Source organism: Canis lupus, chromosome 16, assembly GCF_003254725.2.
Source record: "Canis lupus dingo isolate Sandy chromosome 16, ASM325472v2, whole genome shotgun sequence".
In the NCBI taxonomy this organism is placed as follows: Eukaryota; Metazoa; Chordata; class Mammalia; order Carnivora; family Canidae; genus Canis; species Canis lupus.
The window spans coordinates 3,151,887-3,173,592 of record NC_064258.1 but is presented as its reverse complement, the minus strand read 5'-3'; the positions used below and the strand labels follow the sequence as shown (position 1 = coordinate 3,173,592).

Sequence of the window (21,706 nt, the reverse complement as noted above, 5' to 3'; positions counted from 1 at the left end):
GTGTAGGGGAAGGACAAAGCCACAGGTAACTCCTAAGAAAATGTATTGCTCAGAAAGAAGTAAAGGAATTACTTCAAGGAGAATGTAGTGATCCACTGTGTGTGATGCCACTGGGACGTCAAGCGAGATAAAGCGTGAGAATAGCCATCAAGGGTTGTAACATCCATCCTGACCTCGGGAAGAGAAGGCAATGAGAACTCTGGGCAGAGGTGACCCCAGCTAACATGGTTTTAATTGAGAACAGGGATGTGTAAGATTAGAGAGATTGGAGATAAGGACCATGACCATATCATGTGAGAAATGTGTAAAAGAATGAGTCACGGAAGGGGAAATTGGGGATAGAGTTTATTTCCAACTTAAAGTTTGGCAATGAAGTGATCCACTGGGTTGTACCAAATTATGGAATACTTCCAATCTCTCCTAGATTGCATCAAGACAAACCTGTTTAAGAGGTGTATTGATTTTCACTGGAATTCAAAAACATTTTATCAGTGTTATCTTAAATTTAAGTATCGTGACAATTGAATATGTTCACCATATTGACAGTATTTATTGACTTTAAAGTAATTCCTAATTTTTATTGTAATTATTGATGCATTCTAGAATATAACCCATCCCGACCTCTCACCACTGCTTCTGGAAAATTGAGATGATGTGCAGATCCTGCACTAAAATGGTAGGCTGTGTTTTCAACACCTATTAAAAAAGATACTGAACTAAAACCATCTGTCTATCCATCTGACTGTCAAACTTTATATTTTACTGTTACCCTTTATATTATTTGGCTCCTTGTCATGTGTGTGACCTTCACATCGCCCAGAACTGGACACATAGGACACTCAAGAATTGGATTGAATGTGCACTGAGCTCATGCTAGGCACTAGCCACAGGTGGCTCCTGATTTTCTGAAATATGGATAGCCTAAATTGAGGCACCCTATAAATCAAAACTATACACTGGGTTTTGTAAATTAAGTGAAATAAAAAAGAAAATCTAAAAAAAAAAAAAAGATATTGAACTAAAACCAGTGAGTTTTAAAACCACCCTGGTTTTCAGGGCATTTTCAAACTACTAGTTGCTGAATATGTTTTAAATATTGCAACTATAGCTAAATATATCTATGGTATGGTTTCTGATAAGTTTCTGATATGGTTTCTGATTGATTGATTTCCAATATATTTAAATGATGTCCTAGATTCATCGCACGTTGTTGTTTTAGTTGGAGTCCAGCTAGGGAACAGAAACCATTTGGTTACTTCCAGAGTTCACTGGAGAGATGAGGCTGACTGGACGCTGGCCGAGTAAAAGGGGAGAAGAGGGAAAGACACTGACGTAACGCAGGGCCACGAATCCTGAGGGACAATGGGAAGAAGTGGGGTTCCTAGAACCTGGAGGCTTGGAGGAGGGCCCCTGCATAGGTGATGTGAATGCTGACAAGGGACTTAATTAATAGAGTGTACTATTCATAATTAAGGATTTCACACACTATGTGAATATTTATGGCAGTAGTACTGTGCACAATGAAATCTAGTATAGAACATGAGTGATGCACTTTCAAGACTATTGTGCACCTGCTTACCTTAGCGTATTTTATGATTTCTATTCATGATAACACAGTTTGTACTGTATAAGAATCATATGTACTAGTGCATTGTTAGTGGAGGAAAGAGCCTCTGTTGCCCAACTCATGTTGGTACCTTAAGAGATTGGAAAAGGGACCCTGTGGATCTGGGATCAGACCTCTAGGGCCATCTTTGCGGCAGTGCTGACAGCAGCAGCAAACCGAAGAGGAAGCAACAGGCTCCATCTTTCTCCCCTGCCTCACAGTCTTCCCCTTGCACCTGGATTGTAGAATCTTCCTAACATACAGCCTGCCAGAAAAGGAAAAATTCAGCTTTCAGAGTCTCATTCATAGCCAGCATCACAAAGCAAAATACAATATAAAAATAGGTTTTGAGCTGAGAGGCAATAGTTTAATACCTAACAAAACTATCCTCTGTGTGCTTTGGCCGGTTGATACAGTCTTGTTTAGTTGCCACTTTCAATACTGAACAAAATGATGAACACAAAAAAGCTTTTATGATTGTTTAGGTGAATTCAGAAACTTCAGGGAAATATGCTGAATAAACAGAAATAAATGCCTTGTTCCCTCTCATCTCTGAGATTTCAGCTAACCTCACAAATGCTGTACTTGGTTCACCAGGGAAAACCCAACACAAAATTGGTTAGAACCAGCCTTCGTCTTTTTCTTGGGAATTCTCATGTGTTTCTTCCCCCTTCAGTGCTGTATACATTCCCTATGGGCATGGATGTGCTTAAGCCTTCACAGTGCATCCACTGCTGTCATCTGGTCTTGATAGGATCTTGAGAGGTGAGCAGAAGAGTATGGCTCTTTTTGGTGGTCTGACAAAAGATATAATAGTGATTATCAAGGATATGGTAGAGGTTGTATATGTATTTGGACCAGAGAAGCTTTACAGTTCTTCCCCAAATTCTGAATTTTAATAACTGGAGTGACCGTGTATATGGCCTTTCATAGTGTGTACAAACTAACAGGTTTATTAAAAGATAAAAAAATGGAAGTGATGATGGTATCCCCTCCCTGGAGGAAATCCCTGTTTTACCTTTGTATTAGCGTGGTCACATCCACACATCACCTCTAATATCACGCACCACCCCCCAGGTGCATATGGAGTACACAGGAAAGGAAATGAATGTGTTTTCATTTTTTGCTGTTTCCACTCTTCCTTACCTGTAAAACCCAGAAAGACCAGAAAGCCCATATCATAAACATACCTGACTTTGCTCTGTGCTGTCTCTGGGAGTGGCTTATTGGTGTCCTTCCCAAATAGCCCAAGAAAACCAAATATTTTCAAGAAACTGTCAGCAGGGCTGAACTTTAGTTATCGCCTCTTTGGATGACCGAGAAAGCCACCACCACCACAGCCACAGGTCCCCAGAGAACACTAAGTACATAATACGAGAAACATCAGTGTCAGAGCTTTATTTCTTTCCATTGAGCTGAGGAGGGTTTTGACCCCTGCTAAAGTGCAAATATTTCTGGAAGAAGTTTAACATCGTTTCCCCCACTTTTTGTTAATATTGCACAAGAAATGATTGGAAGGGAGAGGGTACTGTAAAGAAAGGAAGGTTAATGTAGCTTCTATCTAAAGGTCAATGCCTTCTCAGGAACAGAGCTCTCAGAGCAGCCACCATCTTTCTTTTCCATCTCCAGGTTTGAGGCACTTCTTCAAAATGCTCTTTCCGAGCATTCTATTTAAGGCTAACCTTTATTTTCTACTAATGCACTCTGTTCATTTCCTTTATTGTCTTCTAAAAATACTATGTGATTGTGTTACTTCAGTTATTATCTGTTTACCTCTACCACTGACATAAGCTCTTGGAGAACTGGGATTCCATCTCTCTGGTTCCACATTGTTTCCCTTGACTAGATAGATGAACATGAATAAATAAATAGTATGAATGAGTTTCGTATCCTTTTATTCCATCATAATATAAATGCCCTATATTTATCAGAAAAGTAATAATAAATTACTAAATTTTAATTCAAACTTTTCTATTACATATTTACGTTTCATTATCAGTAATTCAATTAGTGGCACATAATGGGGCACTATATAATTTTTTAAAAGTACATTAATAATTTCACATTAAATCAATAACAAAAAATGATTTGTATGCTTTTCATGTTCTAAAAAAAGTAATGAAAACACTGTAGCTAAATGACATTTTAATAACGTGAAGTTTATTTGCAAATCTCTCATTTCTTTGTGCTCATATTGACACTGTCTTCTTTTTTACTTTCCCCGGTGATTTCTCATCTTTGGCTTTAAAATGGAAAAGTGATTAAACATGTCAAAACAAATAACTCTGCATTTTAGTTTTTCAAGTAAATTAAAATTTCATGGGCCTCTTGAAAACAGTCATATGGAAACATCCAATAATAACCACATCAGCCTCTAATGGAACAAGTTTTCACCAAGCTTAAAAGACCTTTTATGTTTTTATAAATCCATTTTGAATGATAGCTGAAAAAAATTAAGTTTAGCTCATCCCTAATAATGCTATTTATGATAATAGTCCTTCAGAAGGTTTCTTTCTGCACCATGGATTACACATGCAACAGGACTATGTGCTGTGTGTGTTTATGAAAAGAAACCACTTTTCACACTGCTAAGTTAAATCATATCTTATTCTGCTGACCTGAGATTTAGCACAATTAACCTATTCATTAGTTGTCAATAAGATGGGACATAAGGTGGTGGATTAATACAAGCATTGGTACATCTTAAAGTAAAATGTAGGTGTTTGTGTCTCAGGATGATTTTTCTTCAGTATTAAAAATCACTGGCAATGCCTAAATCTATAGCAAAAACTGAAAAATGGAGTTTTCTACCTCTATCATTCTCTCTTCCTATGTGTGTCAGAATGAATCTTGCCCTTGTTGCACATCTACTGCTGGCTCTGCACCAAGCAATGCACTTAGAAGATATACAGAGGAACAAAACAGCCTCCCTAAGCAGAAGGAGTTTATGCTCTAAAGAAGGAAATGGATTTCTAATAACAAAAAAATACAGTGCAGAGTATTAAATTCCATACAAATAATGCATATGTGCTGTTTTGCAAACAAACAGTGGTCCACCTTGCTTCATGGGGATTCACTGGAGAGTTGACAGAGGAAATAACATTTGATCTGAGACATAAAGGAAAGGTCAAAGGTCTCGATTTGGGCAGGGGAGTCAGTTGGTTTAAAGAGGCAAAGGGAACAGCATTTTCAAAGTATGATATTGCACAATCTCTGCAGGAAACTTTAGAGGGTGCCTGGAGCATATGGGTGGAACTGAAAAGGAGCAGAGATTTCTTTCTTTTTTTTAAATAAATTTATTTTTTATTGGTGTTCAATTTACCAACATACAGAATAACACCCAGTGCTCATCCCGTCAAGTGCCCCCCTCAGTGTCCATCACCCAGTCACCCCCACCCCCCGCCCTCCTCCCCTTCCACCACCCCTAGTTCGTTTCCCAGACTTAGGAGCAGAGATTTCTTACACTAATTCAAATTGAGAAGTCTTGTGTGATTTATTAGAGAACCTAGATTATATTCTATGGGGAGCTATTAGAAGTATGTAAGTAAAAGAATTATATGATCAAATCTGCATTTCAGAAATGTGACCTCAGGGGCGCCTGGGTGGCTCAGTTGGTTAAGCATTGCCTTTGGCTCAGGTCATGATCCCAGGGTCCTGGGATCGAGCCCCATGTCAGGTTCCCTGCTTGGCAGAGAGCCTGTTTCTCCCTCTGCCACCCCTCTTGCTTGTACACTCTGTCAGATAAATAAAATCTTAAAAAAAAAAAAAAAAAAGAAATGTGGCTTCCTGGGAATGTTTAACAATTGGTGGGTTCTAAAGGTATAATGAGTTATTATCAACACATGAGATTAGGAAAAGATGAAGAAATATTCTAAAAAGAGCATTTCGAAAGTCAGACATATCTATTTATCCATGATGCTGAAATATATTTAATTTGGCTGAAGCCTTTTAGGAATGATCATTTTTTAAGACAAAGAACTATACTCATTCTTCAATGCTGATTAAATTTACCAGTTTTCATATTACTACCTAAAATACACTAATTTATTTTCATTCATAATCATATTTCTAAAGACTAGAATCAGTACATGATCTAGATTTTTTTTCATACTTATGAATTCACTTATACGGTGTGACTGATCAGGATTAAAAATCTAACCACAATTAATTGTATATCTAATAAACTAATCATTTTGGATTTTCTAACCCTATAGACATGTTTCACAACTCAGAATATGGAATGAAGGCATGTTACCACTACTTAAACTGATAACGCACTATGTAGAAACCTTAACTAAGAATTTAGTGTATCTGTTGTCCATCTATAAATCCTAGATCTTTACGTGATATGAATAAGTATTTTTGGTGCAGAAGCTACAACACAAAAATGACATAAACTATCCAAGGATTTTAGTTACTTGGCTTGAAGTAGTTGAGAAAGCTTAATTTATAAGACCCTACAAATGGTTTCCTTGGGTAAGTTTATTTTTTTTAACATTTTATTTATGTATTCATGAAAAAGAGAGAGAGACAGACAGATAGACAGGCAGAGACAGAAGCAGGCTCCATGCAGGGAGCCTGACACTGGACTTGATCCCGGGTCTGCAAGATCACACCCTGGGCTGAAGGTGGTGCTAAGCCACTGAGCCACCCGGGCTGTCCCCTTGAGTAAGTTTAACATTATTTTGAGCTATCTGGTCACTGAACCACTATGACTGACAAATTTGTTTGTCATTCTCACAAGTAATCACAATCCAGGACAGCTCTTTATTAAATAACATCATAAAAATGGGTATTTCTAGGATATTTTCAATTAATATAAAATATTCAATATACAGACCTTTCATATTAGCAATGTCAATGGATACTTATTAGTTTTTATATCCAGGCCACTTTTCTCTTGCTTTTAGGAAACAAATTTATTTATTACATTATAGGAATATGGAATAAAATGCTCCTGGTTCAGAGGAGAGAAAAGTTTGTGGGAGTTTATAACTACAGGAATATTATCTGAGTGACAAAGCATATTGTGAATGCTTCTGTTCCTGTCGGGACTTTATTTTTAATTTATAAACTTTATTTTATTTATTTATTTATTATTTATGATAGTCACAGAGAGAGAAAGAGAGAGAGAGGCAGAGACATAGGCAGAGGAAGAAGCAGGCTCCATGCACCGGGAGCCCGACGTGGGATTCGATCCTGGATCTCCAGGATCGCGCCCTGGGCCAAAGGCAGGCGCTAAACCCGCTGCGCCATCCAGGATTCCCATATTTTTAATTTATAGCTAGGTTTTATTAAGTTAATATAATGAATGACAGCAACTTTTATTGAACGCAATGTGCATACAATGTTGATTTAAAATACTGAAGGAGTTTAGGGGCATGTGAGTGGCTCAGTCTGTTAGGTGTCTGACTCTTGATTTCCATTGCGGTCATGATCTCAGGATCCTGCGATCCAGCCACATTGGGATTCCTGGCTCAGCGAGGAGTCTGCTTCTCCTTCTCCCTCTCCCTCTCCCCCTGCCCTTCCTTGCTTGCTCTTTCTCCCTCACTCTCAAATCTCAAATAAATAATCTTAAAAAAAAAAAGAGAGAGAAAAAGAAAACAAAATCCTTGAAGAGTTCCAAATTTAATAAACACGATATAAAGTTGCTCTATGATGCATTAAGTATTATAAGTATGTATTTAAAAGAGGTAACTACATCTTCAGAGAGTAGTCTAAAAATTTATGAATTTAAAATCTTTTTGATTATTTTTGTTAAGGTGTAAGCCAAAACAATGTGTAAATATAGATGAGTCGGAAGGAGGAAGGGTGATGTCATTAGTGGGGACAGAGTACCCAAATTCCAAGATGACTTGGTTCTCAGACAATTTTGTTACAACAGCATGACTGTTGGGGAAGTAGAGGGCTGATCGTGCAGAATTTTGTGTTTTATATAAAGTGAGTTAGATTTATCACCTAAAAAAAAAAAATTAGAAGATTTTTAGAAGTAACATTGATTTTTTAGCAGCAGAGAAATGGCCAGAAAGGGACAGATTCATAAGGTAGTGAGCAGATTAAGTTCTAAGGGATTTGGTGACAAATTACATAGTTACAGGTAAACAAGAGCAGGCGAACTCATGAGGGCTCTCTGACTTAAGACCTGGGTAACTTGATGAATCATTTTGATAATAACTGATATCAAAGACAGACGAAGAAACAGATATGTTGGGTGATGAATTCAGTTTAAGACATGAAGTATTTGAAGGGCCTCTTGGATATTCCAAGTCAGATTTGCATCAAGCAAAAAAAAAAAAAAAAAAAAAAAAAGTCAATTCTGACATTTTGGTATATGGGATAAAGGATAAGTAACTTCCTCTTGTTGAGGGTGTTTAATATCTTGGGTAATACTGGTAAGCCAGTGTATCCTTTGAGCACCTATTTGTATACATCTATACTGTGATTCATGTATAAAGCATGTCACTATGGAGTTGGGGCCAAGTGCAGTGCCTGGCACATAATAGGAACTCAACACCCATGTATTGAATATTTCTGGGGATCTACCCAGTCGTTTTCCCTGAGAAGGGTTTTTCGGAGCGTCTTGGCACAAGTTTTACTTCACAGCCTGGTTTAAAAGGAGAGAACTAACACGTCCTTCCCTGTTCTGTCATAGTAAATACTGGCTTCTTCATGGGAGCAGATGCTCTCCTGCTGATTAGAACCTTGTCCTCCATTTGGAGAAGGTATTTCTGCCTCACATAAAGTTGAAATCTCTTCCTGTGAATCTATCCATTCAAGAATTCCCTTTCTTAGACGTTTTTGTGTAGATTTGATCCCAGCAGGACCTTAGGAGGTTTAATGAGTCTTTATTCCTTTTTCATCAAGAAAAAATTGAATGCCATTTCAGTTCTTTATGAGTTATTTGCTTTGACCTTCTCTCTCACTCCAAAGTGAAAGGAGGAGAGCACAGGAAGAGTTTGTATTATAACTCTTAATCAGGAACTTGGATTTGCTCCATGCTTGCAACCAGAGCATGTACTATAAATGAAATCTTTGGCTCTTGAACAAATTAACAAACAGAACATACCCAGTGTTTTGTCCCCTTAAAGCAAAAAGCATCTCTGGTAACCCCTTGCCTGCCTCTTTGCACACTTTCATCTCTCAGTAGTAAAGGTTTGTCAATATTCTACTCTAGGCATGTGGGGACACCAATCTGTAGCTGGTCTATTAAATGTCCCATCTATATTCTTATGTAACTTGGTGTTTATGTGAAACCATATATCATTGCTTAAAATTTAATCTGGAGATTATCTGCAGAGCTCATTTAGAAAAAGAAAAAAAAAGTAATTTGTCTTGTAACTATTATTATGAATAATGTGCAGTACAAAATAAGAAAAACTTTTCATAAGCTAATAGTTGTTCTGCTTCTCATCTGTTAATAATTAGTCAATCCATCATCAGTGGCAAAAACAGTCCAGCATCTCTCCATGTATTCACATGGGTGTAGACAGGTATAAACTTAGCAATTGAAAATGCCTTCTATGAATGTCATTATGCTGGAAATTTTTGGCTATAATAGTCCTTTTACACAGTATTTACTGTCCACTTCACTTTCATCGGCTCCACCCCTCAGTCAGTAGGTTGAATGGCATGTCAAGTTTGGGAGTTAATGGTATAATTAACAAGTACCTTCAAGTCATTACTCAGTTTCAGCAAATTTTGAAGCACAAACATCTGTAATTTTAGCTAATGTACATCAGCTAAGCAAGCATGAAAATATGTCTTTAGGAAAAAAGAGCCGCCCACTGTCTGACTTAAAGCATGCATTAATGGCTCTCTATAACCATGTTACATGAACACAGAAGCTTATAGCCACAGAGACTTTTCTCATGAGAGGTCACATTACCTGGGGGTGATTCAAGTCTATTCCATATGCATCTCATCTTGAGACGAGTGGATTTCAAGCTGTGCTCTTTTTGTAGTGGTGGCAGACTCACTATACCCTATGCCAAACCACACAAGCACAATCTTTGACGTGAAAACTAGGGAAGGGAGAAGGAGAGCCAGGAAAACTCAACTGACACTGTAGAACTTTCCTTTAGGGTCTCATATCTGCAAGAACCAAAAAAAAAAAAGCTGAGTGGTGTCTCAGTGGATGGTGGTGGCAAGAGCCGGACAGGAGAGGACAGAGTCTTAGGTCTTCAAAATCAAAAAGTAATAGCTGCCTAGCTCAAATTAAAAAAAAATGAAAAAAGGGGGAAAACAATATCATAACAGTCATTTTATTAAAATTTAAGATTCTGAAACCTATCAACCTGGAAAAAAATATATTACCCGTTATTAATTACTTAGAAGGTGTGACAAATGCTTTAGTGTGCTTCTTTATTGTCTTAATGAATTTGAAGTTTTTATTATTGCCTTTTTAAACTCTTGATTACTTGACAGATTTCTCTGTCCAGAGTGTTTATTAATCTCTCTTGTCTCCTATGGTTGGGAAAGAACTACTACCTTATGAAAACCGCTTTATTATTCCAGTATAACATTTTTTAGGCTTCATCTTGCCATGGAGTTTTTTTTTTTTTTTTTTTATGGCTGTTTGATCATTCTGATTATTCTAACTTTCTCTAGGGCAGAGAATGGCTTATATCTTCACCACTGTCTAGAAGAGTGGTTGGAATTAGATGTTGAAAGTTTTGTCGAGGGGTATCAACATCAATGTTTAGTTAAATGTTTTGCGATGTATACGCAGAATGCATGGTGTGAGCAACACTGAACAAAATACAATCATTAACTATTTTGTGTATTAGAAATCACATGGATGTTAGAGAACTCTAATTCTGTACCTCTCCAGAAGTAAATTTGTCATTATTAGTGGAGAATATGTACTGTGTGTGTGTGTGTGTGTGTGTGTGTGTGTGTGTGGTGTGCTTAATGATTCAAACAGACATCCAGCTTTGGAAATGGAGGAGTTTATGGGATTTCTAAATTGGACACCTCAACTGGAAGAACAGAGTAAGAGACACCATACCCCTACCCCTCTCACCTTTTCTCATTTTCTGTTCTTTAGCAAAATTGTTTTAGCTTTTCTGAATCATTCAGTTGTACAAGGTTGAATTTATAAAAGGAAGATGCATTCTGAAGCTCAAGATAAAGCAAAACGCAAGGAGAAAATGAAAATCTGTTCTGTAAATCCCTCCACAACTAGAGAGATACATATTGACTTTTTTTTTTTTTTTTGGTAGAAGAGGTTTACGTGACAGGTGTTTATGCTTGAACTATTCCTCAGATAAGTGGAAGATTTTATTCTCAAGTGAGCTTGGCATGCTTATGTTGGAAAAGCGTAATTGAAAGAAAGCTTGTTAGTTTTCAAAGTTCAGTAAGTTAGGAAACAAAAGAGGATTGCTTATAACTTTTTCTCAAATTTTGAAAGTAATTTGTGCCAGTTGTCATTTAAAAGGACTGAATTTACAAAGCAGGCCCAACACGGGCTGCTTGTTTTCAGACACCAGCCTGCAGCTGCCCCGGGTAGATAGAGACTTGTTATATGGTTAGGTTTGCTCCAAACATGGCCAAGAAAGCCATGTCAAAGACATCATTCCTACTAAAAAAAAAATAAAAAAAAAGCACTAAAATAATTTTATTCTTTACTATAAGATATAGTTAAATGTGATAAAGAATGGTATTTAAATAAGTGTAACATTTGGTCTAACAGATTTTTAGAATTGGAAGTGAAATTTAAGGCTGCTTAGTCTATCAATGCTCTTAAATAGGAGGAAATTGAAGTCCAGAAAGGTTACAAGGTTAGTGTTTTCCTCAGTTTGAAATTTATTCTCTTCCACTTGTTGTGGATTTTAATTTTACCTTTGTTTTTCATAATGAAGGGACACCATCAACCTTTAGGCTAAAATCAGATCGGGCCTTGGATAGTTCTTGCTCTGTTCAGTGCCTCAGGCCGGCTCCTTTCTGCTGCTTTAAGTATTTCAAATGAAACCTAAGGCTTGATAAGAAAATTTGGTATTTTCAGAATCATTTTGATTTCTTTCCATAAGAAAGTAATTTCCTCATACTCCTAATCTCATTACCTGAGATGCTTGCCAGGGAAAAAGTGAATCTTAGTAGGCGATTATTTGACTTGGCTGTTCCAAGGAGACCGGTTGGCATGCCAGCATGCATATTACTGACACACTCTACAGGAGATTCTCATATGACCTCTGTCTAAGAAACACCGATCAAGTTCAACCTTCTGATTTCAGAGCTAAGGGATTCTATAGCCATTGGTTTGCCCAGTTTTTTTTTTTTAAGCTAATTGTGGTTTAATCACTGTATCAGTAATTGTCCCACCACTGTAAGACTACCTACCCTTTCCTTCTTTTTTATTCTGATCAACACTGACAAAAATCAGATGGATCATATGGAACCTAGCACTTCTCTTTCTCAGCTCTTCTCATCCACACACTTTTGACTTTTATATTAATGCTTAGTGTCATTAACTTTTGTTCTCTCACATCTATTACGCTTTCAAGCTCAGATATCTTCATATTGTTTGCCAGGATTTCCAGAAAGATGGTATAACAGTCTACCTCTGATATCAAGTGGTGAAATTTATATAATGGAGTTTTTTCTCTAACATTTGCGATCACTTCTAGGTTCTTCATTAGATGGTGCAATTATAACAGACTGAAAACTGCCAGAATATTTGTGTATAACTAGCGGGCGTTTCTCAAATATCATCTGTATGTAATGGCAAGTGTAGAAATGAAAAATGATATAGAGGAGTTATTGAGGTTATTTTAAGAGCTTTGTAGGTCAGATTTTGAAATGGAAGAAGTTGCTACGGTAAGGATTTTCTCCTAATTAACTCAAATAGAGAAATTACTAATTGCCTAATTTTTCCCCAAATTGGCTTTGGTATATGAGTTTTTCACCTTCCCCTGTAATAAAGGTTATGTTTAGCTTCAGAAAACCAGGGCACCAGACGTGTGTAAAACCCCTTTCCAAGGGATACTGGTGCTCTAGGACCCAGCAGATGGAGAGTGTGAAGATAGTGCCCGCCCTCTGAGGTCTCGAGAGAGGATTACAGTCAGTTGCTTAGATGTATCTTTGATTAAAGTCTGCCCTCCGGCCACAGCAATGAAGGTAGGTTAATACCTTCCTTTTTCACAGTAAAACTGGGTACCTTACTCTGTTGCCTCTTATTGTGCCCTGGGGGTGGTGGCCAGTTAAGAATTTTCTCTGTTGATTACAGTCCTGTGGGATCCATGAGCATAGGCTCTATTGGCCCGAGACAATCTAGAGGTATCCCCTGGTGGCAGCCACAAAGGGCTTTGGGTAGCACAAAGGGTAGCAGCTCCCTTCCAGGAGATACCAGTGAGCTGGAGTGAAGCAGAGGGAGAGTGCAAAGATGTTGCTCACCAGCCATCATCCCCAGAGAACACCTGGATAGGCCCCTTGATGTACTTAAACACTATGTGAGAGAGGGTTAAGGTCTGGGCCCCTCTCAATACGCTGCTGCCTCTGCTCTGGGTCTGGGGAGAGTGAGTCTGAGCATTCCAGCCTTTAAGAACCATTTCTCTGCTGATGACAGGTCTTGCGAGTCTGTGGACATGAGCCCCATTGGTTTTCAAAGCTGGATGTTTTGGGGACTTTTAATTGGAGGTCTTAAAGGTTGAGGTACCTAATGTGGGGCTCAGACCTTTCACTCCTTGGAGAGTAGCTCAGGTTTTGTTTTCTTCTCATTGTGGGTCACTGCACCAGGGGTAGGGCCTATGGAGAGATTCTCAGCCCACTTCAGTGTGTGTGTAGGAATCACTCAACTAGTTTTTGGTTCCTTCCTTTCTGTCCTTTTTTTAGAGGAAATGATTCCATATGTAGTTGTAGATTTGTGTGTCCATAGGAGGGGTGGGTTCAGGATCTTCCAGCTTTAACTAGAATCCAGTCCATGCTTCCAAAAAAAAAAAAAAAAAATCAGTTTATCAATCTCAAGCAATGCAAATGAGTTGAATCGAGTATGATTATCTTTACTCTTTCAAATAGCTCCATCATATGTATAATGCATAATGATCATTAAAAATGAGTAAAAACCTATATATATGTGAAAAATTAGATCAAATTATTTTTTTGTTTATTCCTAACTGGTATCTTTGATTTACCGGCACAGTGGTTTTGACTCAGTTTGGTTATAACTATTATGAAAAATTTAATGACCTTGTCTCTGCCTTCTCTATATATGTATCATGTAAAATACCTTAAGAAGCCAAATAAGGACTAATTTGGCTTAATTAAGTCTAATATTTAGACTGCTGTAACAGACATAATATAGACTGTGTTGCTTGTAAACAACAAGCATTTATTTCTTAGAGTTCTGGAGGCTGAAAAGTCTGATTTCAGGTTGCCAGAATGGTCAAATTCTTGTGAGGGCCCAATTTCAGTCTATAGACTGCCAATTATATCTCAACAAGCCAGAGAACAGAGAAAGGAAGCAAGCAGGCTGTCTCATGACTCTTATAAGGGCACTAATTCCATTTAATGAGGCTCCACCCTCATGATTTTATCTAATACTGATTACTGCCCAAGGCGCAGTCTCCTAATGCCTAATGGTGGTAGGGTTTTGCCATATGAATTTAGGGGAAACACATTCAGTCCATAACAGGGTGTTTGAAAAATGCTCATATTTGCTAACCAATTTTAACATTATTAAAATAGTGTTGGGAAACTGAGTTAAGAACTATTCATTGTATTTCCTGATTACCTATAATTTAGGTTTCGTGATCATGATGTGAAATATATTCCTGGTGGGAGGCAGGGGGAGGAAGAGACAGGTACACCTGCAATTAATTCAAAATTCCATTCATTCAGTATACACTTATTAAATGCCTAGAATTTTCAAGACATTGTTGGGGATACAGAGCTGGTTAAAATGATATTTCTGCCCTGTCTGAATATGATTCTCACTATTACTGGTTCATTTTAATTTCCACTTTTATAGCTTTTCTTAATGATGCTTTTTGCTGTTGATGCTTCTGAAAACAGATTGTCTGATGACTAATATGTACCAAAAACAGCTTTATTCTCTGTTAGGTCTTTGTGAAGAGACAAGGGGTTATTCTTTCCTTGACATTTATGGCATCCCATATACTTGTGCTCCATGAAAGGTTACCTAAATCAAATTTATTCCAAATAGGCAGTATTTAACATTAAAAATGTCAAAGGAAGGGTAAGATTCTCTACAGGGCAGCATTGAGTTGATTGACTGAATTATAACTAGGAAATGATGAATTGTGCATTCCCTTTTCATTTCAAATATTGGCTAATATATTGATTCTAACACTCATCCCATTATTCAATATAATTCTTGATGTACACTGACCTCTTGATTTTGATCCTCATATTTAATTGGATCAAAATATTTTCAAAGTCATTTGTAACTTTGTTGTTATAATTTGTCTATTTATGTTAATATAAGCTCTGTAAGATATTCCATTGTTCAGGTGATTATGCACAATTAGGCACAGACACAAAGTAATTACCTACCTTAAAAAAAGCCATCAATTTTTTTTTATTGGAGAAATTCTGACAGAAATAGAACTAGTAAGATATCTTAGAATTGAACACAAGAGTCTAAAGTAAGAGCAGAGCTCAGGATGGCTTCTAACTTAATATTAGATATTTATATGACCCAAAGAAGAAATAATATATATTAATAGTCAGAGTTAACGTACTTTCTATTATTTGACGCCTATTTAACTCTATACTTGTAGTCAGCCAGAACATATAGAGAAGCACAAAAGGTACAGAGGTCTCATAAGCAGGAACCAGCCATAACTCAAGTAATAATTTTTTTGCTGCATTAAAATCTGCAACATCTCACTTGGAGTTAAGTCAGGAAAGTGGGAATTATTTTCAATAACATAAAATTTTCAAGGATGTAAAATTAAATCCTATGAAAGCTTTTTTTAAAAAAATATGATACAGGTATAGAGCTTTCTGATTATTTAAACTCATTCTTTCAACTTCTGATCCCTCTTTCTATAAACTGGTCTTATTATTACCAGCTTCCAGTTACCCTTAGCAGCCTGCCTCTTCTACTCACAAAATTCTTAAAAACATGGTACTGAATATAAGTTTTCATTTTTTGATCACAAGTGAAATCTGTTTTGTGTCTTCAACCTTTGATTGGAAATGCTCTAAATTAAATATTGCAATGTTCATACCCAAATCCAGTGAAAATTATTTAGTTCTTACCTAACTGATGTTCTTTCTTCCCTTGTTTTCCATGATATCTTGCTGTCTTCTTCCCATGCTACTCTGATCATTTCCCCTAGGTCTACATCATATACATTTTCTACCTTAAATGTTTATGCTCTCTGTGGTTTCAGACTTAACTCACCCATATTTTAACTTTATGGATTGTCTTAGGTTCAGTTCTTCCATTCTCATGATTTCAGTGATCAGATGACATGATAAAAGGGTCAACCCAGCAAGAGGAAAACTTTTGTAAATATTTATGTACCCAACACAGAAATACTTAAATTTACAAAGTAAATATTCACTGACCTGAAGGGATAGACAGCAGTACAATAATAGTAGGGTGTTTTAATACCCCACCATCATCAATGGAGAGATCATCCAGACAGAAAATTAATAAGGAAACATGGGCCTTGAATGGCACATTAACCAGATGGACTTAACAAATATGTATGGAACATTTCATCCAAAAGGAGCAGAATCTATATTTCTTCAAGTGCACATAGAACACTCACCATGACAGATCATATGTTAGACCACAAAGCAAGTCTTAAAACATTTAAGAAGACTGAAATCCTATCAAGCATCTTCTCTGACCACAGGGTTATAAGGCTAGAAATAAATTACAAGAAGAAAACTGAAAACATCGCAAATATAGGAGATTAAGAAATATACTACATGGATGAAAGAAATAATCAAAGAAGGGTTCAGAATACCTTGTAACAAATGAAAATATAAATAAAACTTATAAGAGGGAAGTTTACAGTTTTAAATGACTACTTCAAGAAACAAGAAAAATCTCTAACTTTATACCTCAAGAAACTAGAAACTGAAGAACAAACAAAGCCCAAAGTTGGTATAAGGAAGGAAATAAAGATGTAAGTGGAGATTAATGAAAAAAAAAAAAGACTAAAAATGCAATTGAAACCTAAGAACTGGTTCTTTGAAAAGATTTTTAAAAAATTGGCAAACTCTTATCTAGGCTCACCAAAAAAAAAAAAAAAAAAATCAAAGTCAGAAATGAAAGAGAAAATACAACTGATACCACAAAAATACAAAGGATCTCCTAAAACTACCATTAATAATTATATGCCAACAAATTTGATAACCTGGAAGAAATAAATTCTAAAAGCATGCAATCTACCAAGACGGTGAATTAATTAGTAAGCATATTGAATCAGAAATTAAAAACCTCTCAACAAACAAAAGTCCAATACCACAGAGCTTTACTGGGGACTTCTACAAAATGTTTAAATAAGAATACCAGTCTTCTTCAAACTTTTGTAAAAAAGTGAAGAGGAGGGTAGTTTCTCAAAGTCATTTTACAAGGCCAGCATTAGTCTGATACCAAAACCAGGCAAGATTGCCACAAGGAAATTAAAGGCCAGTTATCCCGGATGAACACTAATGTAGAAATCCTCAACCAAATATTAGCAAACCAAATTTAATGATACATTAAAAGGATCATATATGATCAAGTGGGATTTACTCCAGGGTTAAGGATGTTTTAACATCTACAAATCAAAAAAGAAAAATCTACAAATCAATGTGTTATATCAGTTTAACAATGAAGGATAAAAATCATATGATCATCTCAGTAGATGTAGAAAAAGCATTTAAAAATCAACCATTCATGATAAAATCCCTCAACAAAGTGAATACTTCGTTGCCCACTTGCACCACTTTTATTCAACACAGTATATTGGAAGTCCAAAGTAATTAGGTAAGAAGTAAAAGTCATCTAAATCAGAAAGAAGTAAAACTGTCACTATTTGCAGATGACATATTATGTGTAGAAAATCCTAAAGGCCCCACCGTAAAACAAACAAACAAAAAACCCAAACAAAAAACTTTTAGAACTAATCAACAAATTCAGTAAGGTTATAAGACACAAAATCAATATACAAATATATATCAGTTGTGTTCCTATACACTAATAATGAACAGTCAGAGAAATTAAGAAAATAATCTCACGATTGCATCAAGAATAAAACACCTAAGAATGATTTAACCAAGGAGGTAAAAGACTGAAGAGTATAAGAACTTGATGGAAATAAATGAGGAAGACACTAATGAATAAAAAGATATTCTATGCTCATGGGTGGAAAAATACTGTTAAATTGTCTATACTACCTAAAACAATGTGTAGGTTCAGTACAGTCCCTATCAAAATACCAATGGCATTTGTCATAGAAATAGAACAAACAATACTAAAATTTGTATAGAATTTAAAAAGACCCCAAATAGTGAAAGAAATCTTGAGAAAGAGAACAAAGCTGGAGGCATCATGCTTCCTGATTTCAAACTACATTATGGAGCTATAGTAATCAAAACAGTATGGTATTGACATAAAAATGGACACATAGATCACTGGAACAAAATAGCCCAGAAATAAATCCACACATTTATGGTGAATTAATCAAGAGTCAAGAATATACCATGGGGGAAGTACACTCTTTTCATTAAATGTTGTTGAAAAACTGGACAGCCACAACAACAACAAAAATGAAACTGGACCTACCGTATACAACAACTGGAGTTGTATTAAAAACTTCAACATAAAAAAAAAAATAAAATAAAATAAAAAAAATAAAATAAAATAAAATAAAATAAAATAAAAAACCTTCAACATAAGACCTGAATCTATATAGTTCTGAGAAGAAAACCTAGGTGGTAAGTAATTTGGTATTGGTCTTGGCAATGATTTTTTTAATTTGACACCAAAAGTGAAATCAACAGAAGCAAAATAAATGAGTGGGACTGTATTAAGAAAAAAGCTTAAGATGCCTGGGTAGCTCAGCAGTTGAGCGACTGCCTTTGGCTCAGGGCATGATCCCGGAGTCCCAGGATCAAGCCCCACATCAAGCTTCCTGAATGGAGCTTGCTTCTCCCTCTGCCTATGTCTCTGTCTCTCTTTCTCTGTGTCTCTCATGAATAAATAAATAAGATATATATATATTTTTTTAAGTTTAAAAAAGAAAAGAATAAAGCTCTGGCAAAGCAAACCAAATGATCAACATAATGAAAAGACAACTTACTGAATGGGAAAAAATATTTGCAAGTCTTATATCTAATAAGGGATTGATATCCAAAATATATAAATAATAACAACAATTTAAAAATCTGGTTAAAAAATGAGCAGAGGATCTGAATAGACATTTTTCCAGAGAAGACATATAGAAGACCAATAGGAATATAAAAATGTGCTCCACCTCACTGATAAATGCAAATCACAATCCAGAATGTTTCACACCTGTTATCAAAAAGATAAGAGAGAGGATTCCCAGAACTCAGAAACATTTTACTTGCCAGATTACTGGTTTATTTTGGAAGGGTATAACTCAAAAGCAGCCAGATAGAAGGATGCATAGGGCAAGGTATGTGGAAGGGTTTTGTGAGGCTTCCATGCCCTCCTGGAGCACACCACTCCTCAACACATCTCACCATTCACCATTCTGGAAGCCCTCCCAATGTCATTCTTTTGGGGTTTTATGGAGGCTTCATTACACAGGCATGGTTGGTCAAATCAGTAGTTATTGGTGATTAACCCAACCTTGAGCCCTTCTCTTTCCTAGAGATGAAGGAAAGTTGAGACTGAAAGTTTCAACCCTCTAATCACATGATTAGTTTCTGTGCTGGACCAGCCCCTATCCTTAGAGGCTTTCCAAAAGTCACTTCATTATCATAAACACAGTTGTAGTGGAAGGGGGCTTGTTATAAATCATAAGACACCCATTTCATTTTTGTGACTCTGAAGAGATTACAGTAACTAAGGACAAGAGACTAAATATTCTAACAAAAGATGTTCCCATTGGTCTTATCACACAGGGAATCCCAAGGGTTTGGGGAGCTGATATGAATGATCAAATATATATTTCTAATAAATTACAGTATCTTGATGATGCTTATGGTAATAGTAGTATACTGAGTCTACAGTGCTTTTCAGCTTTTTAGACTTTGGACCATTTTGACAGAATGAAGGATATCTGGACTGTTTATACCAGCTATTTACTATTGAGAAAATAGGAAAGCAAAGGACTGGGGAATGGGATGGGAAGAAGAATGGAAGGAGGAGGAAGGGGGAAAGGGAGGGAGAAAAAGAGGGGAAGAGAAGGGGAAGAAAATGGTAAAAGAAGGAACAGGGAAGGGAAAGAAAAACCGTTTCGATTCATGACAGGAGTAAAAGATGACAAATAAAATGCACAGTATAACCCTTTGGACTACTCCTTTGTAATACTGAGTACATCTTAAGTTTACTGTTGATCATGCTGTGAGAAGCAGAAATAATGAAAATTATCATGGTTCCCTGAAATTCAAGCTGAAATACTAGTCACATCAACCACATTGCTAATTTTATCACAATGGGGAGGCATTTCAGAGATCACCACTTAATGGAGTAAAAATTCCCTCTGTAGAGAGGACATACAGGTAAAGATACATATAAACCAATTTACAGCTGAAAGGGGCCGTATTGCTGGTTAGCCCTGTGAGGGATGGGTAGACTAACTGCTGGAGTTTATTAGCTATGTACAGAATATTTAAATATTAATCCTAGAATCTGCTTGCTGGAGTACCCAAGATTAAACCTTCCAAGATCAAAGATTTTTTTCTAGTCAGCTCCACTAAATGGAAATATATAGCTCTTCTCCTCCCCCCTCCCTGCTCCCCACAAAATCACACTCATCCTTGAAATTACTCTCCTTTTAAACCATCCCAGACTACTCTATCCTGAAGTTCCTTATCAGCATTTTTTAGTCTTTGTCTTAAATATTCATTTGATAATGATATATCTTTACTATTATATGCTACTATTCAGTTTTTCTTTTAAGGTATTTGTATATATTTTTTAAAAATATTTTACTTATTTATTTGGTAGAGAGAGAGAGTGAGCAAACACACAAGAATAAGCAGGAGAAACAGCAGAGTGAGAGGGAGAAGCAGACTCCCTGTGAGCTGGGATCCCAATAGGGGGCTCGATCCCAGGACTCTGGGATCCTGATCTGAGCTGAAGGCAGACACTTAACCAACTGAGCCACCCAGGTGCCCCTATTTGGACATTTCTTATGCATATGCTCACACATTTATCAATCTGTCTTCCTTTTCATGTGCAGAACATATCTCCTCCCACCCTCATGAAACTACCAAGAGGCAAGAAGTAACACTGCAGGAGGAGGAGAGGCACAGAAAAGGAAGTCACAAGCAAGCCTAGACTTGTCCCTCACAGCATTGCAAGCATGGATTAGGGAAGGAAAATACAGTAATAGTGACTCTTACTTCATGATGACAAGGCAGTGGAATGATTTGACTTTCCATTTGTTTTGCAAACCTCTATCAAACATTTCCCAACTATTATCTGCAAGCTAATCAGGAGGACACGAAGACCTGGATTAAGGATGGGTCCAGTAAATCCTAATATGAGAGCTTATTTGGAGTAGAGAAGTTTTTTATGCACCTAACAGCTTTCATCTGGCTGCTTAGAGCCTTTAGGAGAAGTTTCAAATTCGTGCTGATAGCTAGATCTGAAAGGAGCCTCTTACTTGCAGAGTAATGATTCTGTTTAATGAGGATCTTTCTAAAGGTCAGAGAGAAAGGTCAGAAAGCCTACCCTGGATCACCTTCAAGACATAATTGAGTAGGAAATGAAGATCTATTCACCTCAACATTTGGAAAATAAGTATATCTCAACATAAAAGGATAATTAAAAGTGATGTCTTTGGTGCTTCAGCAATGCCTATTCTAAGTTTTAATACATATTTCTAAAAGTTTCCCTCTTATTCTATCATTGGTCATTGTAATTTTTTAAATTAATAATCCAACAGACATTTACTGAGTGCTTAAGTAAATTAGGCTATTGTGCTAGATGGGTGTTCAATAAAG

At 36.5% G+C, this 21,706-nt stretch overlaps 1 protein-coding gene and 1 long non-coding RNA gene across 5 annotated transcripts in view; one reads left to right on the top strand and one right to left on the bottom strand.

The window, feature by feature from the left end:
- Nucleotides 1-21,706, top strand: part of CNTNAP2 (contactin associated protein 2) — a 1,981,926-nt gene that overhangs the window by 935,364 nt on the left and 1,024,856 nt on the right. The window lies entirely within an intron of this gene.
- Nucleotides 11,858-21,706, bottom strand: part of LOC112651057 (uncharacterized) — a 67,539-nt gene continuing 57,690 nt past the window's right edge. The window contains exon 3 of the long non-coding RNA XR_003130576.3: nucleotides 11,858-13,526. This is a non-coding gene — a long non-coding RNA (uncharacterized LOC112651057). The remainder of the gene's footprint in view (nucleotides 13,527-21,706) is intronic.